General features: G+C 43.1%; 1 pseudogene; it reads left to right on the top strand.

Moving 5' to 3' along the window:
* Positions 1–263: 263 nt before the first annotated feature.
* LOC110741364 lies at positions 264–5,871 on the top strand (annotated as a pseudogene).
* Positions 5,872–21,619: the final 15,748 nt, after the last annotated feature.

Here is a 21,619-nt window from a genome sequence, read left to right as displayed (position 1 = left end):
GGGTGGATCACCTGAAGTCAGGAGTTCGAGACCAACCTGGCCAACCTGGTGAAACCCTGTTTTTACTAAAAATACAAAAATTAGCTGGGCGTGGTGGTGCATGCCTGTAATCCCAGCTACTCGGGAGGCTGAAGCAGGAGAATCTCTTGAACCCCGGAGGCAGAGGTTGCAGTGAGCCAAGATCGCACCATTGCACTCCAGCCTGGGCAACAAGAGTGAAATGCCGCCCCCACCCCCCCAAAAATGAATTTTACTATATGTAAATTATACCTCAATAACCCTGACCTTGAAAAAAATAAATGTACAAGTAATTTTGCTGGTTAGTACCAAAATCCCCTCTGTGATAGGCTAATTAATGGCCCCCACAGACAACCAGATCCTAATTCCTGGAACCTTGGGATGTTAGCTTATATGGCAAAAGAGACTTTGCAGATGTGATTAAGAATCTTAAGATGGGGAGCGTGTCCTGAATTATCGAAGTGATCTCTAAATATAATCGTAAGTTTCCTTATAAAGTGGGGTCAGAAGGAGATTTTACCATGGAGGAGAAGGCAGTATGAAGACAGAACAGAGATCTAAAGATGCTACGTTGCTGGTCTTGAAGATGGAGGAAGGAGCCATGTGCCAAGGAATGCAAGGAACGAAACTCTAGAAGCCAGAAAAGGCAGGGAAGTGGATTCTCCCCGGAGCCTTCAGAGAGACCACAGATCTGCCAACACCTTCATTCTAGCCCAGGGAGACTGCTGAACTCCAGAACTTTAAGAGAATAAATTGTGTTGTGTTAAGTCACCAAGTTTGTGGTAATTTGTTACAGCAGTGATAGGAAACTAATGTACCCTCCATAGGGGTTGTGCTGTTTTATGTTCCTGCCAGAGAAAGGGTACGTCACCCTTCCCTTAAAGATGAGGACAATTTACCCAGAAGCCCAAGAGCAGGCGGGGTTTCTGGGAAAATTTTCCTCTTTCTTAAGGAAAAGATGACACGCCTTACACCCCCTGATAGCTCATTGGCCAGAATTGTATCACATGCCCATTGCTAAACCAATCACTGGCCAGAGTAATCAGGCTTCCTCCTGCCCCTTGTTCTGAGGCTGCACCATTCTCTCCTGAGCCACTCAGCTGTCTGATCCTGAACAATGTTTTCAGAGTTGCGCTGTCAAGGAATGAGAAGGGCATAGCTTTGGTTTGGCAACCAACAGTGCCTACCACAAAACTTATTTGCAGAAAAAAAAATTCCTCAGTTTAACATATATTTTATAAAAGTTAAAAAGCTTGGACAACACTCTCTAAGGAACCATCCACTGTGGTCCCTAGGCCATGGCTTTCCCCTGCCAAGCCCCCTTTGGTTCCTTACTCCTCTAGCCCACTTTTTCCAGAGGACAGCAGGCCCAGCCGAACTCTGGTTGTGAGCCACCAAGGTTAAATGAGGCCTTATGATGAATACACAAGACATCTTCCAGAAAAATCTCTCCCTCGCAAGTACTGACTCAAGCCCTGTTAAGCGAATCTTTTCTGTTTCCTCCCTGTTTTAGCTCTTCTCTGACATATTATCTTAGAATTTTAAAGCTGCAAAGGCCCTTAGAGTAATAATAATGATGGTAATTATGATAGTTAATTATTTATAATGCTCATTTATTGAGCTTTTACTAGGTTCCAGGCACTTAGTATTTATTATCCCATTTAACTCTCAAGTCTTCTTGAGGATTGATGAGGTAGATATTATTATCATTCCTTTGAGAGATACTAATAGATATAATAATAGAGATTATTATCATGCCTGTCTGATGGATTTTGAAACCAAAGAAATAATAAGTTGTCCAAGGTAATTGCTGGCACTATGTTTCGAACCAAGATCTGTAGAGACTTCAAAGTTCATGCTGTCAAACACCCTGAAGTCCAAAACCTTTCATTCTACAGATGACAACACAGGGGTTTGGGGTTGGAAACAGGGGAGAGGCCATAAGCATTTTTGCTCAGTTCCACGACCAGAGAGTGAGCCCTCACTTACTCACTGAGCAGCAAACAGCTCGCATTAGCTTTTTTCTCTCCTTCACAGGAATCAAATATTTAAAAATCATCATGTATCTGAGTTTAATAAGATGTGTTTATCTTTTTGCAGAGCAATGGATACCTTTTGCATTGTGATTTTTCCTATTTATTTGGCATCATGGAAGAATAAAAATAGCAACTGCAGCATGAAATGTGCTTTATGGTTTATGAGACACTTCCAAATACTTTCTCTCACATGATCATTGCTACAGCTGTGTGAAGCAGAAAGATAGGATTATCCCTCTTCACAGGAGAAAACACTAAGGCCCAAAGAGGTTACATTACCTGCCCCAAGGTCTCACAGATCATTAAATGACAGAACCAAAATCAAAACCTGGGGGAGAAGCTTTTTGGCTATGAGGACCTGACATCCCCAGACAGGGACTCTTCCTATGAGTTTTAGACTCATATTTTCAAGTTAAAAGACCTAGTTAGAATTTTCATTGGCTCAGGTTTGATTTTGTTTGTTTGTTCACCCGAAATCTTTCAGTGAATTAATCCATTTATCTAGGGAGAAATGACATCTTTATTCTCCCAAGTCTTTCTACCCTTTGTCTTTTACGCCTCCAAGGAGAATCTGATGTTTTCTCTTAATAAAGGCCTTTTGCACTTCTTTCCGAGTTTATTCTTTTACCAGCTGCCTTTGTAGCTAAGTTGAATAACATCTTTGGTTCTTTTATGCTTTCTTTCTCATTGATCTGTATGGCATTATTTTTATTTCCAGTTAGTAACTTGATACTTGGTTGAACTTTCTTGTTTCCAAGAGCTTTTCAGTTGATTCCCTTCAGTTTTCAGGATAGAATTATACCATCTGCAAATATTTTAAAAAGCCAAACAAAACCTGCTCTCCTGATTTCCCCAAGAGTGCTCTTTTTACCACATGACACTGCATTTCCCCACAACTCTGCATTTTCCAGATGACTAAATGGCTCCTTTAAGTGCCACAACATTTAGAAACACAACTGCCTGAGCTGGAAGTCTTTCTTAAACAAAGTACAACGTGTAGCAAACACCTGCGGTTTCACCTGTACAACACATGCCTCCCCAATCTTTAGCAGCCACCCCTCACTTTCTTTTGGAGAACTGCCTCTCCTCTACCCCATGAGGCCCTAGCAAGACTGTCCGTCATTTTATCCCACTCACATGCCCCAAACAGGTCCTGGTTCCACCACAGGCTAACCCAACCGACTCTTCCAAGAATTTGTATCTTGAGAAAAAGGATACTTGGCCAGAAGGATATTGATGCAGACTCATCTGGAAGGCAGGCCCTACGGAGATGTCCAGGACTTTTTGCCTCTCCCAAGGCCTGATTGTTGAAGTTCTCTTTTGATTCCAGGAGCCACCCAATACACTTCCAGTACATTCTCTTTCTTTGCTTAGGGTTGCTTCTGTTACAGAGCATACAGATATCAGCACCCAAGAGCTGACTGCAGACAACAGACCTTGTTATGAGTTGAATTGTTGTAAGTTGAATCACAAACCCCACGCAAAAAGTCTTGAAGTCCTGACCTCTAGGATGTCTGATTGCAACCTTAATTGGAAATAGGGTCTTTACAGATATAATCAAGTTAAAATGGGATAATCAGGCTGGGCCCTAATAGTAATATAATGTGACTGATGTCATTTAAAAAGGGGAGTTTGGACACGGAAACAGACAAATACAGAGGAAAGACAATGTGGAGACACACATTGAAAATTCTATGTCAAGATGATGGCACTGCAGGTGATGCGTGGGGTTATGAATGGGCCACACCCAAACTACCCATGCCCGCTGATGGTGGGAGCTCAGGAGCAGGTGCTGGCAGTTAGTCGGAACTACCTCTCCCAGCCTTGCCGTACATACAGCACGGCATCAAGAGTCCATGGTCCACTTGTGATCTTAGATCATGTTAAGTTTCCCGTAGACGCTGAGATTGTCCACTGGACATTACTAGATGGCACAAAGAGACACGGGCAAGTTCTAGAAGTTGGTGGCTCCAAGGCAGTTGTTCAGGTATTTCAAAGGACTGGGGATATTCCCCTAATATCAGTGTCTTAGGATATGCTTGGTTGGGTATTCATTGAATCGGGAAAACCCATTGACAGAGGTCCTCTTGTACTGGCTGAAGATTTCTTTGATATCATGGGATGGCCAATCAATCCTCAATGTCAAATCTACCCAGAGGAGATAATTCGGACCAGCATTTCAGCCATAGTTAGTGTGAACAGTATTGCCGGGGCAGAAAATTTTTATCTTCTCTGCTGCTGGGTTACTACACAAAGATTGCAGCTCAAATCTGCCACCAGACTGGTTTGCTAAATAAATCCAAAGATGTAGACTACACTGAGGAAAATTTTCCAATTGTATTTGCTGCTAGGGATGTAAACATGGAAACTGCCTGGTTCTTCAAATCTGGTGTTGAAGAAAATGGCTCAATGGACAACATCTGCCTATTTTTGAACTTGGCTAATGACCCAACTATTGGATTATCATCCCTCACTGGTTCTAACCACAGCCGAATTTCTGGCGTATCAATGTGAGAAACATGTATTGGTTATCCTAACAGATATGAGTTCGTCTACTGAAGCACTTCAAGAGGTTTCTACAAGCCAGAGAAGAGGTTCCTGGTTGACCGGGCTTCCCAGGTTACACTGATACAGACTTAGCCACTATATATGAACATGCAGGTCGAGGAGAAGGTAGAAATGGCTCGATTACTCAAATTCCTACTCTTACCATGCCTACCAATGATATCATTCACTCATCTCTGACCTGACTGGGACAGATCTATGTGGATAGACAGCTACACAACAGAGAGATTTACCCACCTATCAAGGTGCTGCCTGAACTATCACTGTTCATGAAGTCTGCTATTGGAGAAGGAATGACCAGGAAGGATCATGCAGATGTATGTAAACAGCTGTATGCAAACTATTGGGAAGGATGTACAAGCCATGATTGCTGTAGTTGGAGAAGAAGCCCTTAGCTCAGATGGTCTTCTTGACTTGGAATTTCCACAGAAGTTTGAGAGGAACTTTATTTTTCAGGGTCCTCATGAAAATCACACTGTCTATGAGACTTTGGATACTGGTTGGCAACTGCTCCGAATCTTCCCCAAAGATATGCTGGAGAGAACCCCTCAGAGCACCTGTGTTGGTCAGGGCTCTCCAGAGGGACAGAATTAATAGGATAGATATCTATATAAAGGAGAATTTCTTAAGGAGTATCGATTCACACGCTCACAAGATATAGTCCCACAATAAACCATCCGCAAGCTGAGGAGCAAGGAAACCAATCCAAGCCCCAAAACCTCAAAAGTAAGGAAGCTGACAGTGCAGCCTTTAGTCTGTGGTCGAAGGACCAAGAGTCCCAAAGCTGAAGAATTGGAGTCTGATGTTCAAGGCCAGGAAGCATCCAGAATGGGAGAAAGATGCAGGCTGGAAGACTAAGCTAGTCTAGTCCTTCTACGTTCCTCTGCCTGCTTTCATCCCAGCCACGTTGGCAGCTGATTAGATGGTGCCCACCCAAATTGAGGGTGGGTCTCCCCTCCCAGTCCAACTCAAATGTTAGTATCCTTTGGCAACACCCTCACAGACACACCCAGGAATGATACTTTGCATCCTTCAATCCAATCAAGTTGACACTAAGTATTAACCATCACAGCACCTAAGCAAATTTTACCCTTGAGACTTTGCAAAGCATTGGCTGTTGTTTCATCACTGCTTAATATACTTGTGAAATACTGGTTCTGTTTTCTTTATTCCTTTAGCACTCCCCTAGCCTCACCTTTGTGTTGGAGTTTACTATGTTAACCTATAATTAAAAACAAAGAATAGGTAACATATTGTTCCAGTGTTGAATGCTTTAAACTGCTAATGGACTTTATTCCCTATTCAGAAAACCTGGGTCTTCAGTGCTTTGCTTAAAGTAGCTGCAGGGATGAGGTGATGTTTTCTTATTGATGTTTGCATTGTACACAGTGGTATAGTTAGTTATCTAATAATGTCCTCATTATCTGGGTCTCTTAGACCTTACCTGTCAATCTCCTCGAGAGTAGCAGCCTCTGCGCTATAATGCTTTGGTCTCTAAATTAGGGGCAAGATCAGGTCTAAAAGATGACTCTTTTCAAAACAGCCAAGATGCTCTTTCTTGAGCATTTTCTTTTGGGTTGTTGATGTGCCTGTGGGTCTGTGCTGCTGCTCTAATCAAATGGTTTCTTTGGTTGGTTGGTTGGTTGTGTTTGTTTGTTTGTTTGTTTGTTTTTGAGACAGAGTCTTGCTCTGTTGCCCAGGCTGGATTGCAGTGGTGTGAGCACAGCTCACTGCAGCCTCGAACTCCCGGGCTCAAGCAATCCTCCTACCTCAGTCTCCCAAGTAGGTGGGACTTGTAACAGGCATGTGCTACCGCATGCAGCTAATTTTTAAAAAACTTTTTGTGGAGACAGGGTCTCACTATGTTGCGTAAGCTGGTCTTGAACCCCTGGGCTCAAGTGATCCTCCCTCCTCGGCCTCCCAAAGTTTTGAGATCATAGGCATGAGCCATTACCCCCAGCCTAGCAGATGATTTTGACTGTCTACTTGCTCTTTCTTATACAATAAACAGATGAGTAAAAGGAATTTCCTTTTCCTCTTTATTGCATATGCATTGAGATTCCTGTGTCTTACAGCTCTCCCTCTCTGAGCAACACACAGAATCCTACAACTTTTGCACAGCCAGTATTTATCTGGTAGCAGTGAAAAGCCTTGTCTTGTCTTTGGTGACCTTTACTGAGTTTCCATGCAGAGGAATCACATGACTAAAATCATTAATAGAGTGGTTGCTTGGGGTACAACAAGAGAAGAAAGAAAAACCTATAGCCATTCTACATTCTGACATGTGAATAGTGGTTTAAGTTTCTAAAGTGTTTGCCAGATGCTGAAGGCAAGGTGAGAAGCAAAGGTTCTTATGTTTGTGGATATTTTAAATTCTGTTAGGAAGCAGCCTTTGGAAAATCACTGATTTGTTTCTGCTTTCTGACCTACTTCTGCCTTTTCAGGGTAATCTTGTGGCACAGGTGGTGGCATTTAGAAGTTTTGGAGTTTTATTCCTGCTCCTTCCCGATGCAAGCCCTGAGCTGTCTTCTATGCAGTTGTGCCTTATTAACTGTTTGGTCTCTCTGTGTGTTCTTTGTCACTTGGGTGTGATAGCAACTTCCCTACTCCATGCATTCTACCTTTCAAATTGTGTAAATTTCTTCTCTTTTTTTTCTCTGAGGGTGTACGGTACAGGGGAAGTCAATATAATTATATTTTAATGTAGAAAATGTGGTATTTGGACATAAAATGAAAATATATGTTGGCCAGGCATGGTGGCTCATGCCTGTAATCCAGGCACTTTGGGAGGCTGAGGTGGGCAGATCACAAGGTCAGGAGTTTGAGACCAGCCTGCCAACATGGTGAAGCCCTGTCTCTAATAAAATACAAAAATTAGCTGACTGTGGTAGCATGCGCCTGTAGTCCCAGCTACTTGGGAGGCTGAGGCAGGAGAATTGCTTGAACCCAGGAGGTGGAGGCTGCAGTAAGCTGAGATCGTACCACTGCACTCCAGCCTAGGCAACGGAGCAAGACTCTGTCTTGGTGGAGGGGGGAAAACACATGTTAAATAATGGAAAAAGAAAAAAAAAAAGAGATAATTAGAGTGGGGCAGCCACAAACCAAGAAACAACTGTGGCTACCAGGAGCTAGGAGTGAGGTCTGGAGAACAGTTCCTTCCACTGCCTCTTCAGAGGGAATGTGGCCCTGTGGACACCTTGATTTTAGATTTCAGGCATCCAGAGTGTGAGACAATACATTTTCTGTTGTTTTAAGCCACCCAGTTCATGATACTTTGTTATGGCAGTCCTAGAAAACTCATTCAGACCCTCAAGGAAATAAGAGCTATTTGGAATGTGCGGCTGAGACTGCTAGGTGTTCACCAAAAGGCTTTCCATTCTGCTTTTTGCCTAAGTAGAATGGGAGCCAGGCACATGGCTGTCCCCCTAGACTGTCTTTGCCAGCCTTGCTTGTGTTTAGGGTGGCCACGTGCCTGAATTCTCACTAGGGGAATGAAGTGGGAGTGACGTGCCATTTCTGGGCCTGGGTTCTAAGATAACCAGCAAGCCTCCTCCACTGTCTTCTCCTTTCCCACCAGCTAGAACCTAGCTACACCTATGCAGAAGAGAGCACTGCCCTGGGGAAGAATGAGTGACAAAGAACCAAAGCTGCCTTGTGCCCTGGGCCACTCACCTCAAGAGGAAATAGGCTACTCTGGTTTGCCTTTTTATTATAGGGCCTTAACTTTTCCTCCAACTGATCCATGATTCTTGAGCTGGACAGGCAGTGAGGCACTGAAAATCCTAATTATCTTCCAGAATAGGAACGACCAGCCCTTGGAAGACAGTGGCTAAGCACATAATCTCTCTGGGTCATTTGGGACTTTGGACAAGCTGAAGCTAAAATCTTCAGCCACCTAAAAGGGAGATGAAAGATGTGGAAACCAGTAGGGTGGTTGCTTCTGAAAGCATCAGGTATCTTAATTTAGGATAATGACAAGCTCATGTCTTGAGATGTTTGCCACAAGGCACAAAGTGAAATTCAGGACTTTTCTCTGGCCAGATGGAAACTGTTCACTGGGGCCATGGGTGTGAGACTACTAAGGCCAAACTCAGATTCGGGGAGTTGCTGAATTTCAGTGACAGTCAACGGCATGATTTTGCCAAGTTTCCTTTAGGAAAGGATAGTGATATCTGGGGCTTGCAAGAGGACTTGGAGAATGTCTACCCACTAACCATCTTGGTCTGCAGCCTTTCCTCTGTGCCTCCCTCTCATGGAGAAGGAAGGAAGCTAACAGTCTTCCTTCTGCCCCACACCTCCCTGTTTCTCAGCTGGGAACTAACTCCATCTGGAGCAGACAAATTGTTCTCATGGCAATGTCCTACATTTATTTATTTAACTATTTAATTAATCTTTTTAGAGACGGGGTCTCACACTGTTGCCCAGGCTGGTGTATGGTGGTGCAATCATAGCTCACTGCAGCCTTTAACTCCTGGGCTTAAGCGATCTTCCAACCTTGGCCTCCCAAAGTGCTCGGATTACAGATGTGAGGCACCATGCCCGATCCTACATTTATTTTTTATTTGGATTTGCTTTCCCTGCCCTTCATGCCTCCACCAGCACCACAGCTTGAGGGCTTACAGAAGCTTTTACCGAGTCATGGTATGTCACACGATGCTCCCTCTTATCAAGGAAATCACTTTATGGCAAAAGTGCCAGTGGCTTAAGGCCTGTGGGATTCACTCTTCACCTAACAGATCCCACCATGATCCAGGAGCGGCTGGCTCCTATTGCACAGTAGAATGGCCTTATGGAGGTTCACAGTGCCCACAGGGAGATAACTGCTAGCTCCCGTCCGGAAGGGATCGGTGCTGTGAGTCAGCATCCCATATGTGATGCCATTTCCTGTGTCTCTCTATTACTTTTCAAGATGTAGCAGTGAGGCAGGCACTGCTAAGTGTCTCCCAATAGCCTTGCTTACTAGAAGTAGTAGAATTTAGAGCTGGATGCACGGCCACCCAAAATCAAGATACCATTTTCCAGTCTCCTTTGCAGCTAGGCACGGCCATGAGATACATATTAACCAATGGGATACAAGAAGAAGCGACATGTGGTGGCTTTAAATAACCTTCTACAGGAGAAAGCACCCTTTGTGTTTGCATCCCTTCCTCCCCCCTACTGCCTGAAGTGTCATGTTGACCTAGGAGGCTGAGGTCATGCATTGCATTAAAAAAAGATAAGAACCAGGGTCCCTGACATCTTGAGCACTATTCCAGCCTGGATCACTTACCCAGACTTTTGTGAGAGAAAGAAACTTTCGACTTGTTCAAGGCATTATTGTCTGGGGTTTTCTGTTGCTCAATGAAGGCAAACTGAATCCCAATCAAAACAATTGCTTCAGGAACAAAGGGGTGGAATTGCTCAAGGTGACACCTAATATCTGCTCTCCAAATGTTAGACTTCCTGTCCTGAGACTCTAGGCTCTGCTAGCTATAGGTTTTAGGGTCTCTTTTGGTTAACTGTTGCTGTATAATAAACCACTCCAAACTTTGTGACTTAAAACAGTAAAATATTTTTATCTCTCATGGTTCTGCGGGTTGACTGGGCTCAGCTCAGTGGTTCTTGCTTGGAGTCTCTTATGAGGTTGCAACCAGTTGCTAGGTGGGGTTGGAACCATCTGAAGGTTTAACTGGACTGGACATCAAAGATGCCATCTTTGTTTGACCTCCCATGCCTCAGTGGTCCTATTCTGTGTATCTAGCAAAATAGCCTGGATTTTTTTTTTTTTTTTTTTTTTGAGACAGAGTCTCGCTTTATCACCCAGGCTGGAATGCAGTGGCGCAATCTCAGCTCACTGCAACCTCCGCCTCCTGGGTTCAAGTGATTCTCCTGCCTCAGATTCCCAAGTAGCTGGATTTACAGGCACCTGCCACCACACCTGGCTAATTTTTATATTTTTAGTAGACACGGGTTTTCACCTTGTAGGCCAGGCTGGTCTCGAACTCCTGACCTCAGGTGATCCGCCCACTTCAGCCTCCCAAAGTGCTGGGATTACAGGTGTGAACTACTGCACCCAGCCTGCTTTTATATTTTTAAGAATAAATTTTTTTCCCCATATTTCCCTTCTCTTTCTCTCTCTCTGTCTCTCTCTCTCGACTCCCCATCTTTAAAACAATAGAATGTTTAAATGCTACATTACCACAAATGCTCATACTGTAGGACTCTGTGATTACTCTGTTGAAAACTTGCAGCACTTTCTCTTCCCTCTTCCCAGCTCTCAGTTGAATTGGCTGGAGTTCTGATACCCACTGATGCTACTGTTTTTTGTTTCTTTTTCTTCTTCTTCTTCATCTTCAAAATCACGTCTAAAGTGAATTACAGCTTCAAAGGGCTTTTCTGATCAGTGTCTTCAGTTGAGGCAGTTGGTTCTGGGCTGGCTCGATCTCTGCTACCTTCACCCAGTTCTTGTTTGAAGTGTAGGAGTCCTTGGTAGATAATATTAACCTAAGGCTTTCACGAGGTATCAAAGATAGAAGAGAAGAAAATCCTTTACAAGGATAGAAAAGAAGAAAAAAGAAATTCAAAGTCATCTGCTTTCCTCCCAGTGACATTTTCCACAGAAGGAATGCCATTTGCTGATGATAATACTCTTTCACCTTCACAGGGCTCTGCAGCTTTGTGGAGCGTTTTTCACAGTGAGCTCTTCTTTCTCCTTCTAAACAGTGTGACCTATGGAAAAGAACACACATGGAGGTCAGAGAGAGCCTGATGGAATCCCAGCTTTGCTTCTTGTTGGCCCTGGACTACCAATTGATCATGTATTAAAGGAGGAGCATAGCGATGCTTACCCTTTGGTTTTAGCATTAGGAACGTAAGTACCCTGCACGTAGTAGGTGCTCATGAAATCTGTTGAGTGAGGCTGTGAAGTTTGCAGGGAAGAGATTATAAACCCTGATTTACATGTGAATAAAATGAAGTTCAGGAGAGTGGGAACAGGGCTAATCCTAGGTCACAGAAGGTGGACGAGGGTCTTCAAGAATCTAAATCTATCGCTTTTTCTATCATGTTAACCCACTGAATAACAGGATTTTCTCAGATTTTAATAATAATAATAATAGCAACAGCACTGATGGTAAAGGTAGTTTTTGTCTATTGAGCACCAGCATGTGGCAGACATTACACAAGGCACTTTCTGCGAATGAACCCATTTAACTATGAGGTGGATATGATTACCCCATTTTCAGACGGAGAAAGTCTGGGATTCAACAAGGTGAACTAACTTACCCAGAGACACACAAGGGCTGAATCTGCTTGAGTCTTAAAGGAAACTTTGGTTCTTCTTTACTCCAAAACCCAGGCTCTTATCCCCCACATTACAACTTCCTCAATAAATAAAATATCTTTGAAATGTGTTACTGATTGTCTAAGTTCAAAGTTCAAAGTTACCATCCAGATATCTCCATCGTATTAGGCAAGCTCTGTGTGCGGACAGCTAAGGATTTAGCTACATCTCTTCATGAGGTCTTTCTGCACTACAGGATTGTCTGGCCTTTCAGTTTAGCTACTTTCCTAATAATTTGGAATTGAACGTCCTCAGCTTGAGCAGGATCTCCCAAACATTGTAAGAAGCTGTTTTCTCTCTCTGAGCCTCCTTTTCCTCCTCTATGAAATAAGGGTAAAATTCGAGCCTGGAATATCTTGTACCAGAAAACAAAGAAGGTTCAAAGCTATTGGAGCCACATCAAAGCACACAGCAGTCAGCTCAAACAAGCAGCTCGCACTGGTCAAATATGAGACAATTTGAACATCAAAATGAAAAATGATCACAAAGGATTTCTACACATTGAATTTAAAAAAATCCTTCTACACAAAGGATTTCTACACATTGAATCAAAAAGGATTTCTACACATTGAATCAAAAAGGATTTCTACACATTGAATTTATACAGTACATGAGTGTATAAAAAAAGAATCTATGAGTATATAGTGATATTCTAACCAAAAAGAAAAAATGTAGATGAAATTAGAAAAACACTATTTTGCAACCATTATAGTAACAATTGATTCAGGTAAGATTATCAGTGAATGCTACATCACTGGGCGAGAAGTTGTTCGATCCACATAGTCTCAAAGTGTCTCCCCAGAAATTACTTATTAATTACAAAGATGAATGGGTAACTTTACAATGAAGATATCTGATAACCACCAATTTAACCAACTGATCAAACTTAGCATCCCCAGTAATGATACAAGCTGACAACATGTGTGACACCCTGGAAGGACACAGAATCACCTGAATAGCATTTTGGCCCAAAAATGTATAACTTAATCTTATAATGAGGAAACACTAGACAAACCTTAATTGTGGAACATTCATAACACAACTGACTTTAATTTCTCAAAATTTCATTATGAGGCCGGACGTGGTGGCTTACGTCTGTTAATCCTAGCACTTTGGGAGGCTGAGGTGGGTGGATCACCTGAGGTCAGAAGTTTGAGACCAGCCTGGCCAACATGGCGAACCACGACTCTACTAAAAATAAAAAATTAGCCAGGTGTGGTGGTGCACGCCTGCAGTGCCAGCTGCTCAGGAGGCTGAAGCGGGAGAATCGCTTGAACCCAGGAGGTGGAGGCTGCAGTGAGCTGAGATTGCACAACTGCACTCCAGCCTGGGGGACAGCACATGACTCCGTCTCAAAAAAATTAATAACAAAACAATTTTTTAAATTCATTACGAAAGACCGAAGAAAAAGTAGGGGGAGGAAACTGTTCTAGGTTAACAGAGATTTGAAAATTATGAGTTATGAAAATTATCTGCCCTCTATATTGCTGGAAAAAAATTAAAAAGCTATAAAGCATATATCAGGCCAATGGGAGAATGCAAACATGGGCTGTTCTTAGACACTACTTTTGTGTCTCATGTTTATTGATTGTAATAATGGCATCAAGATTATGTAGAAAATGTCCTTTTTCTTAGGAGATAAGTGCTTAAGATTTTAGGAGTGAAGAGTCTTAATATCAGCAACTTTCAAATGGTTCAGGAAGAGAGAGAGAGAAAGAGAGCGAGCATGTGTGTGTGCGTGTGTGTGTGTCTGTGTGCACATACATGCACACAGAGATTTACAAACTGTGGCAAAATTACTGAATCTAGATGAAGGATGTGTGGGTGTTTACTGTACTGTTCTTTCAACTGGTCTGTTTATCTGAATTTCTTTAAAATAAACAGCTAAGGGCTGGGCACAGTGCCTCTCACCTGTAATCCCAGCACTTTGGGAGACTGAGGCAGGCAGATCGCTTGAGTCCAGGAGTTTGAGACCAGCCTGGGCAAAATGGCAAAACCCCATCTCTACAAAAAATAAAAAAATTAGCTGGATGTGGTGGCATACGCCTGTAGTCCCAGCTACCCAGGAGGCTGAAGTGGGAGGATCACTTGAGCTTGGGAGGCAGAGGTTGCAGTGAGCCAAGATCACACCACTGCACTCCAGTCTGGGTAACAAAGCAAGACCCTATCTCAAAAAAAAAAACTATATATATATATATAAAAAATATATTTATATATATATTATATTTTTATATATAAATAGGTAATGTGTCTAACACACAGTAGATGCCCAACAAAACACAGAACTGGGAGGTAACAGTTATCTAAGATCAAATAAGTAAATCTTTGCAAAGTATCATTTATGATTCATTCGACAAATGTGCTCTCTGCAGCACCGCGGGTGTGCAGGGTCTGTGCTAGGAGCTGGGGACAGAGGGAGGAGGATGGCATACTTCCTTCTCCTTAGCTTCCTAAGATAATGGAGGTAGACATTTGAGTAGGTAATTACAACACAGGATAAATATCAGAGATGGGAAAGTGAGCCGTGGCAAAGGACAGAGACTGCATCACGGTTAAGATCAAGAACTTGGGGCTGGGTGTCCACTTCCTGGTTGCAGGGGTGCAGCAGCCAGCAGGCTGCACCTGAAATTCTGGGTGCACTAACCAGCTCCCATATGGATCAGGTCACCCCAGAAGTAGTGCATTCCTGGCCCTGGAATGTCCAGGCTGAAGCTGGGATGAATCGATGCGGGGTGCTAGAGCCAGAATTCCTAAGCTGGGAATGCTGGGCCTGAGTGGTAACTGCCCTGCCCAGGCGCCAGTCACACTGGCCTTCGCTTGGTATCCCCAGGTATTAAAGATAGAAAAAACCGAAGTGTATATCTACTCTCACGTATAACTCAACACTCTGACACCAATGTGGGGGTGTATTTCCCCTCACACCAAGCAATTCTGCAGTGGACATCTGCTGGGTGTCCTCTTATTGAATTCAGTTCTAACACTATCTACCTAAAGATTGTGTTGGATTCCACAGGTGAAGGGCTGAGTCCCATAAGACTGTTCCCCACTTTAGATACACATTGCAAGTAGTAGGTTTTCATCTATACTTCTGACCGACTCGCTATAAATCGAGGCTCCCTCTACCCCCTACTTGGGTCCAATTAATGTGCTAGTGAGGTTCACAGAACTCAGGGAAACACGATACCAGTATCTTTTTTTCTTTTTTTTTTGAGATGGAATCTCGCTCTGTTGTCCAGGCTGGAGGGCAGTGGCACCATCCCGGCTCACTGCAACCTCCACCTCCTGGGTTCAAGCAATTCTCCTGCCTCAGCCTCCTTAGTAGCTGGGATTACAGGCACACGCCACCACGCCTGGCTAATTTTTGTATTTTTAGTAGAGTCAGGGTTTCACCATGTTGGCCAGGTTGGTCTCAAACTCCTGACCTCAGATGATCCGCCCACCTCGGCCTCCAAAAGTGCTAGGATTACAAGTGTGAGCCACCACGCCCAGCCTTCAGTGTCTTAATAAAAGTTAAAATAATGGATACAGATGAACAGCCGGATGAAAAGACATATGGGGCAACGTCTGGAGAGGTGCTGATTGCAGGAGCTTCTGTCCCCATAGAGTTGGCGTGCACCACTTCCTGGCACTCAGATGTGTTGGCCAACCCAGAAGCTCATTGAACCTCATACTTCAGGAATATTTATGCAGCCTTCATCTCATAGGCATGATCGATTATTAACTGCATTTCAGCCCTTCTCCCCTCTTTGGAGAATGGAGGTGGGGCTGAAAGCTCCAAGTTTCTAACAGTGGCTTGGCCTTTCTGGTGACCAGCCCCCATCCAGGAGCCCAATGAGGGTTGTCTCATTGAAACAAAGATACTCCTATCACCTAAGAAATTCCAAGGGATTAGGAGCTCTGTGTCAGGAGCCGGGGTCAAAGACCAAATATTAGAATAAAAGATGCTCCTAGCTCACCCATGTCTCAGGAAATTGTAAGAATTTTAGGAGCTCTGTGCCAGGGACTGGGGCAGAGATCAATATTTATATTTCTTATTATTTCACCCCATATAACCCTGTTCCATCTTGTTCAGACCTTACCAGGTCTTCTCTCAGCCCAGATGGCTCCAACAAACACAAATTCCCCCATGCATCAGGTCCCTTTCTCTGAGGACCTTTTTGAACACCTCCCTGCCACCTCATCCCCTATGACTCAGTCAAGAGGCTCCTGATATAATCTGGGTTGCTTTTCCTCATAGCTTTCCTTCAATTCTAAATAATTCGTTTTTGTAAAATTATCTGTCCTGTGTCTGATGTCCTAGTGAGACTAAGCTCCAGGAAGGCAGAAAGTGCCTCTTCCATACTCATGACAGTCTCCGCAGCACCTGCACAGTACCTGGCATGCACAGTTGCCCAACCAATACTGAAGAGTCTGGGTGAGCTCCCAGATACGGCAATGGGAGGGGAAAACACATTTTTTGATTGTCTAATAAGTGCCAGGCTCTGCCGGGTGCGGTGGCTCATGCCTGTAATCCCAGCACTTTGGGAGGCCGAGGTGGGGGGATCACAAGGTCAGGAGTTTGAGACCAGCCTGGCCAATATGGTGAAACCGCATCTCTACTAAAAATACAAAAATTATCCAGGCATGGTGGCAGATGCCTGTAGTCCCAGCTACTCGGGAGGCTGAGGCAGGAGAATAGCTTGAACCCAGGAGTCGGAGGTTGCAGTGAGCTGAGATTGTGCCACTGCGTTCCAGCCTAGGCAGCAGAGTGAGACTCTGTCTCCAAAAAAAAAAAAAAAGTGCGAGGCTGTGTGCTGGGCAGTCTACACTAATCATCCTATTCATTCCTCAAAAACATTCGGAGATGCAGATCTCAACAGACCCGTTTTACAAGCAAGGAGATAAGGGTTTGAGATGGTGTACATCTCGTCAAAGGAAAGGCAAATGCCACAGAGCCCGGATTCAAATCTGGGTGTGGCTAGTTTGAAAGCCTGAGTTCTTTTCCACTTTGGAGGAAAAGTGATTAATGGACACCTCCCCCTTCACACGTGTATCCATGTCTGATGCTTTTTCCAGACAGATTTTGGCTGCAGAGCTGGAAATCACAAAGATCATAATGACAGCTCTAACAACCGTGCCAAGGCTGATGAAAAATGCCTTTGAACAGCCTGGGCTCACAGGCATTATCTTTGCTAATCCTATAATTGGCCTGACAATTGGTGAATGCATAAATGATTTCGGATATGTGCTTTTGTGTTTAAAAGACTGGGATCTTGGGTGAATTCTCCTTTTGTCTTTCAAGTCCATTTGTAGTTACTTTTTAAAAAAATGTTGTTTTTGTTTTACCATGTAGGCATTTTAAAGCATTTTGTAGTCCAATTTGTTAAAACTTTCATTTATGATTTGTTTTATAAATTATAAAAGAAACTATAGAACTAACTTACTCATTTTTCTTGTTGTCTATTTATTTATTTTACATTTGGCCGGGCGTGGTAGCTCATGCCTGTAATCCCAGCACTTTGGGAGGCTAAGGTGGGAGGATCACTTGAGCCCAGGAGTTCGAGACTAGCCTGGGCAACATAGGGAGATTCCGTCTCAACAAATAATTTAAAAAAATATCCAGCGTAGTGGCATGCAAATGTGGTCCCAGCTACTCTGGAGGCTGAGATAGGAGGATTACCTGAGCCCAGGAGATTGAGGCTGCCGTGAGCCATGATTGTGCCACTGCACTCCAGCTTGAGTGACAGAGCGAGACCCTGTCTCAATAAATTTATTTATTTATTTATTTATTATATTAAGTGTTTGGCCCATTAGTGATACATACAAATTCAGTTTTCTTTTCTTTTTTTTTTTTTCTTCAGGTAGGAGATATGATTAGCCTAGCTAGTCATATCTCCATTGATTGACCAACTGAAGGACAAGTTTACTACTGATGGATCCCCAGTCATTCCCACTGGTATTCAGACTAAAAGCAACATTGGTGGCAGGAAATCCCACAGGAAAGGTTCTACTTCTGGAAAAAGTCAGAAACCCTGGGGAGAATCCTAGTTCTGCCCCTAACCTGCAGGATGGCCTTCGATGGATCTCTTTTTGTACCTTACTTTAGGTTTATAGCTCTACCACTGGGGCGGGGAGGAGGAACAAAGTAATCTCTGGCACTGATAATTAATTATCTTTGCAAAACAGTCCTGAAGAATTCTTGTGATAAAAATAAATGTATATTCAAATGACACGGAGATACTTTTTTTTTTTAACCTATCAGATTAGCAAATACTGAAAAGATTGATATTACTTATTATTGGCAAAGATGTAGGGAAATTCTCTTAAAAAACAAAAACAAAAAAACTCTCAGGCTGGGCACGGTGGGTCACGCTTGTAATCCCAGCACTTTGGGAGGCTGAGGTGGGTGGATTACTTGAGCCCAAGAGTTAAGACCAGCCTCAGCAACATGGCAAAACTCTGTCTCTACTAAAAATACAAAATTTAGCCGGCGTGATGGCACACGCCTGTAATCCCAGCTGCTCGGGAGGCTGAGGCATGAGAATCGCTTGAACCCAGAAGGCAGGGTTTGCAGTGAGCTGAGATTGTGCTACCGCATTCCAGCCTAGGCAACAGAGCGAGACTCTGTCTCAAAATAATAATAATAATATACTTATAAAGTACTTTATAAGTAAAATAATACTTATAAAAAGTGAGATAAAACTTATATAAAGTACTTACAACCGTGCCTGACACTCCCTGAGTAAGCATTCCCCAAATATTAGCTATTGTAAGCATGGTATATATTTTGGTGACAAAATGTGAACGTTTATCAGGTGTCCTTTTAATGGCATGCTGTGTGTTGTCTAGATTCTTTGGGGGTTACCTGATTCTATAGGAGTCTTTCCCTGTCTCTGACTAGGCTATTTCACATCTCTATGAGCTCTAGAAAAGTATAGTAATGTTACAGTAGGTAGGTAGTCAGACATGAGCAGGGCAGGAGAGGAACCTCTCTCACAGAATGTCAGGTGATCATCAGGTGTTTATTATACTATCTCTAAAATGAGAATTCGTCAAAGCCAGTGCTAGGGAAAGGCAGTTTCCCAATAGAAAACACCTGAAACCGGTGATCAGCAGCTTCCTGATAAGATCCCAGGAAGTGGGCAAGCGGGCTCAAGCATGCGCACTCAGAGGCAAAATGGCGGCGTTTAACTGCTGTGTGTCCTTCCTCTAGGAACGCTGGACTGGTAAGGAAAAAAAATGCCTCAGGTGAGCATGTGCACAACTTCAGTAAACACACTGCACATGCGCCCCTCTCAAGTGCTGGCAGACCACTGTGCATGCAGACAGCCCACCCCAAGGGAAGAATCAGGGGAACAGTAACGCAACCCTGGAAGCATGCCATTGTGTAAGACCCCAAGTCCAAGGTAAAATCGCACACTGGACTCTCTCACGTTACCTGCTTGGCTGTCTTCCAAGTGTACTTTTTACTTCCTTTTGCTCCTGCTCTAAAAATTTTTAATTTTTAACTTTTAATCCTGCTCTAAAATTTGCCTCAGTCTCTTCCTCTGCCGTAAGCACCTCAGTCAAATTCTTACTCCTGAGGAGGCAGGAATTGAGGTTGCTGCAGACCCGTATGGATTCACCACTGCTAACATATTTTGGTGGGATTCAGATACGCCCCCTAGAGGTAATTGTAATGCAAATTATCCTTGCCCATAGAAATGCAAATTTTGTCCCATAAATGTACAATAAATAAACGTATAGAGACAATTCCAAACATCGCATTTTATTGCCCTAAAAATAATAACCAGTTTTTCATCTACTATCAAATTTATTTCTGCATTCTTGATTGCATATATATACTTGTCTGTTAATCAGATTCTCCTTTGAACTGGCTTTAATATATTATTTCATTAATAACCGAATAAAGTAAAATCTTTGACAAGCACTCATTTTGTATTTCTTTAAGAGTCATGATTTTACCTTTTAAAAATTGTAACTGTATTTCTAGTATGATCCTATCTTCATTAAAAAGATTTTTGTCTTTCTATTTCTTAGAGAAAACTTGAAGGAATGAACACAAAAATGTTTACAAAGGATATCGTGGCAGAGGTGGGTGGAAAATATTTCAGTTGCCTTTTACTCTCTTCTTTATACATTTCATATGGTCCAAACATTTGTATACTGGGCATCTGTTTTATAGCAACTTAAAAAAAAAAAAACCCACCTAGTCTCCCTTTTAAAAGACAGAACAGGAGACTTTCCTGCTGGAACCAGTCCTTTGGGATGGGAGGAGAGAGTGTTGAGGGGTCAGATGTGAGCAGCTTCCTTACTCTGTCAGGCTTGGTTATTTATCTAAGGAGATCCCTTAAGAAGCAGGGCAGGCCAGCTTAATTCCCAGCAGACCTGTTTTTTCTGACATAACGCACTTAGGCATAAAGTCAATTGAAAGTGGCAGAGCATCAAAGTCGTCTTAGTGGCCAGGTTGAGGTGGTCAAGCCTGAGAGTTGGGCCTCAGCTCTGGCTAGCTCAGCCTCTTTGACTATGTGCTGGTCAACTAGCTCAGACTCTCGCTGCGGACCAGAGAACATCAGCCCTGAAAGAGACCCACCTAATCCCATCTCTTCTTTCTATGAATGGGAAAACAGGCCTGAAGAGGGGAGGGAGCTGGCAGAGAGCACACAGCAAATTGGGGTCACGCTAGCACTAGAACCCTGATGTCCAGAGTTGTGGTCCAATGCTCTTTTACCTCTCCATATTGGGCTGATTGTGAAGGGCCTTGAATGCCAAGCCAAGGAGAGAAACATGTCCCAGAGAAACATGGCACGCTAGAACTGGAGAGGGCAACATCAAAGCTGCACTGTAGAAAGTCTTCACTTAGAGCAGGGAGGAGTTTACCTCTCTCCTTCTGGGGGCTGGGCTGTGAATTAGAGCTGCTCTTAAGACCTAATGAAGACCAGGCCTTCAATAAACTGTCCTTGCAAAGCAGCCTGCCATGTAATTGCACTTGAAGGAAAAACTGGCTGTTCTTTTTTTTATTTTGGGAAGAACATAGTCAGGGGACTTTTGTTATGTAAAGGGAGATGGAAATCCCCTTGAAATGGAGAAGTTTTGGACAATAAAATGGCATCATGGAAAGGCTGAGTTTGTGATGTTAACTGGCTTTTTTTGGACTGGAGCTTGACTGGGCCAAGGCGCCTCTCCTCGGGGTCTCTGCCAGAATGAGGGAAAGAGGTGGCCCCTCGGCGCTGAAGAGGGCAGGAGATGGAGTCTGCCATCCAGGCTTAAGTTCCTCTTTATCACGTACACTGTTCCCAAGCCTGAAGCCCCAGATCTCACAATTTTTGACATTTCAACAAACGAATCACACTATTCTTTACTTAATATTTTTTTGTACATCTATTCACTTTTAACAACTGATATTTTTAAAGAATATTTCTATTGCTACATCAATAGCAAATCAACTTCATTTCCATAAAAATAAATACAAGGAAACAAAACAATATGATTAAGTTCTGGCTAGATACGGTTGCCTGTTCTGTCTTTGTTAGAAATGGAGATTGGAATTACGTTAGAGAACTTTTACTGGCATATTAGGAACAACCTGAAACTTTCCTTGATTTAATCAAAAGGAAGAGAAAATCATTGAAAATAGAATAACTGTCTCACCAAGTGGTTTAGTTACCTAATGTCTTTGTGTGGAACAGCTGAAATTAGC

This window comes from Papio anubis, chromosome 13, assembly GCF_008728515.1.
Source record: "Papio anubis isolate 15944 chromosome 13, Panubis1.0, whole genome shotgun sequence".
NCBI lineage: Eukaryota > Metazoa > Chordata > Mammalia > Primates > Cercopithecidae > Papio > Papio anubis.
This window is presented reverse-complemented; position numbering and strand designations above follow the sequence as displayed.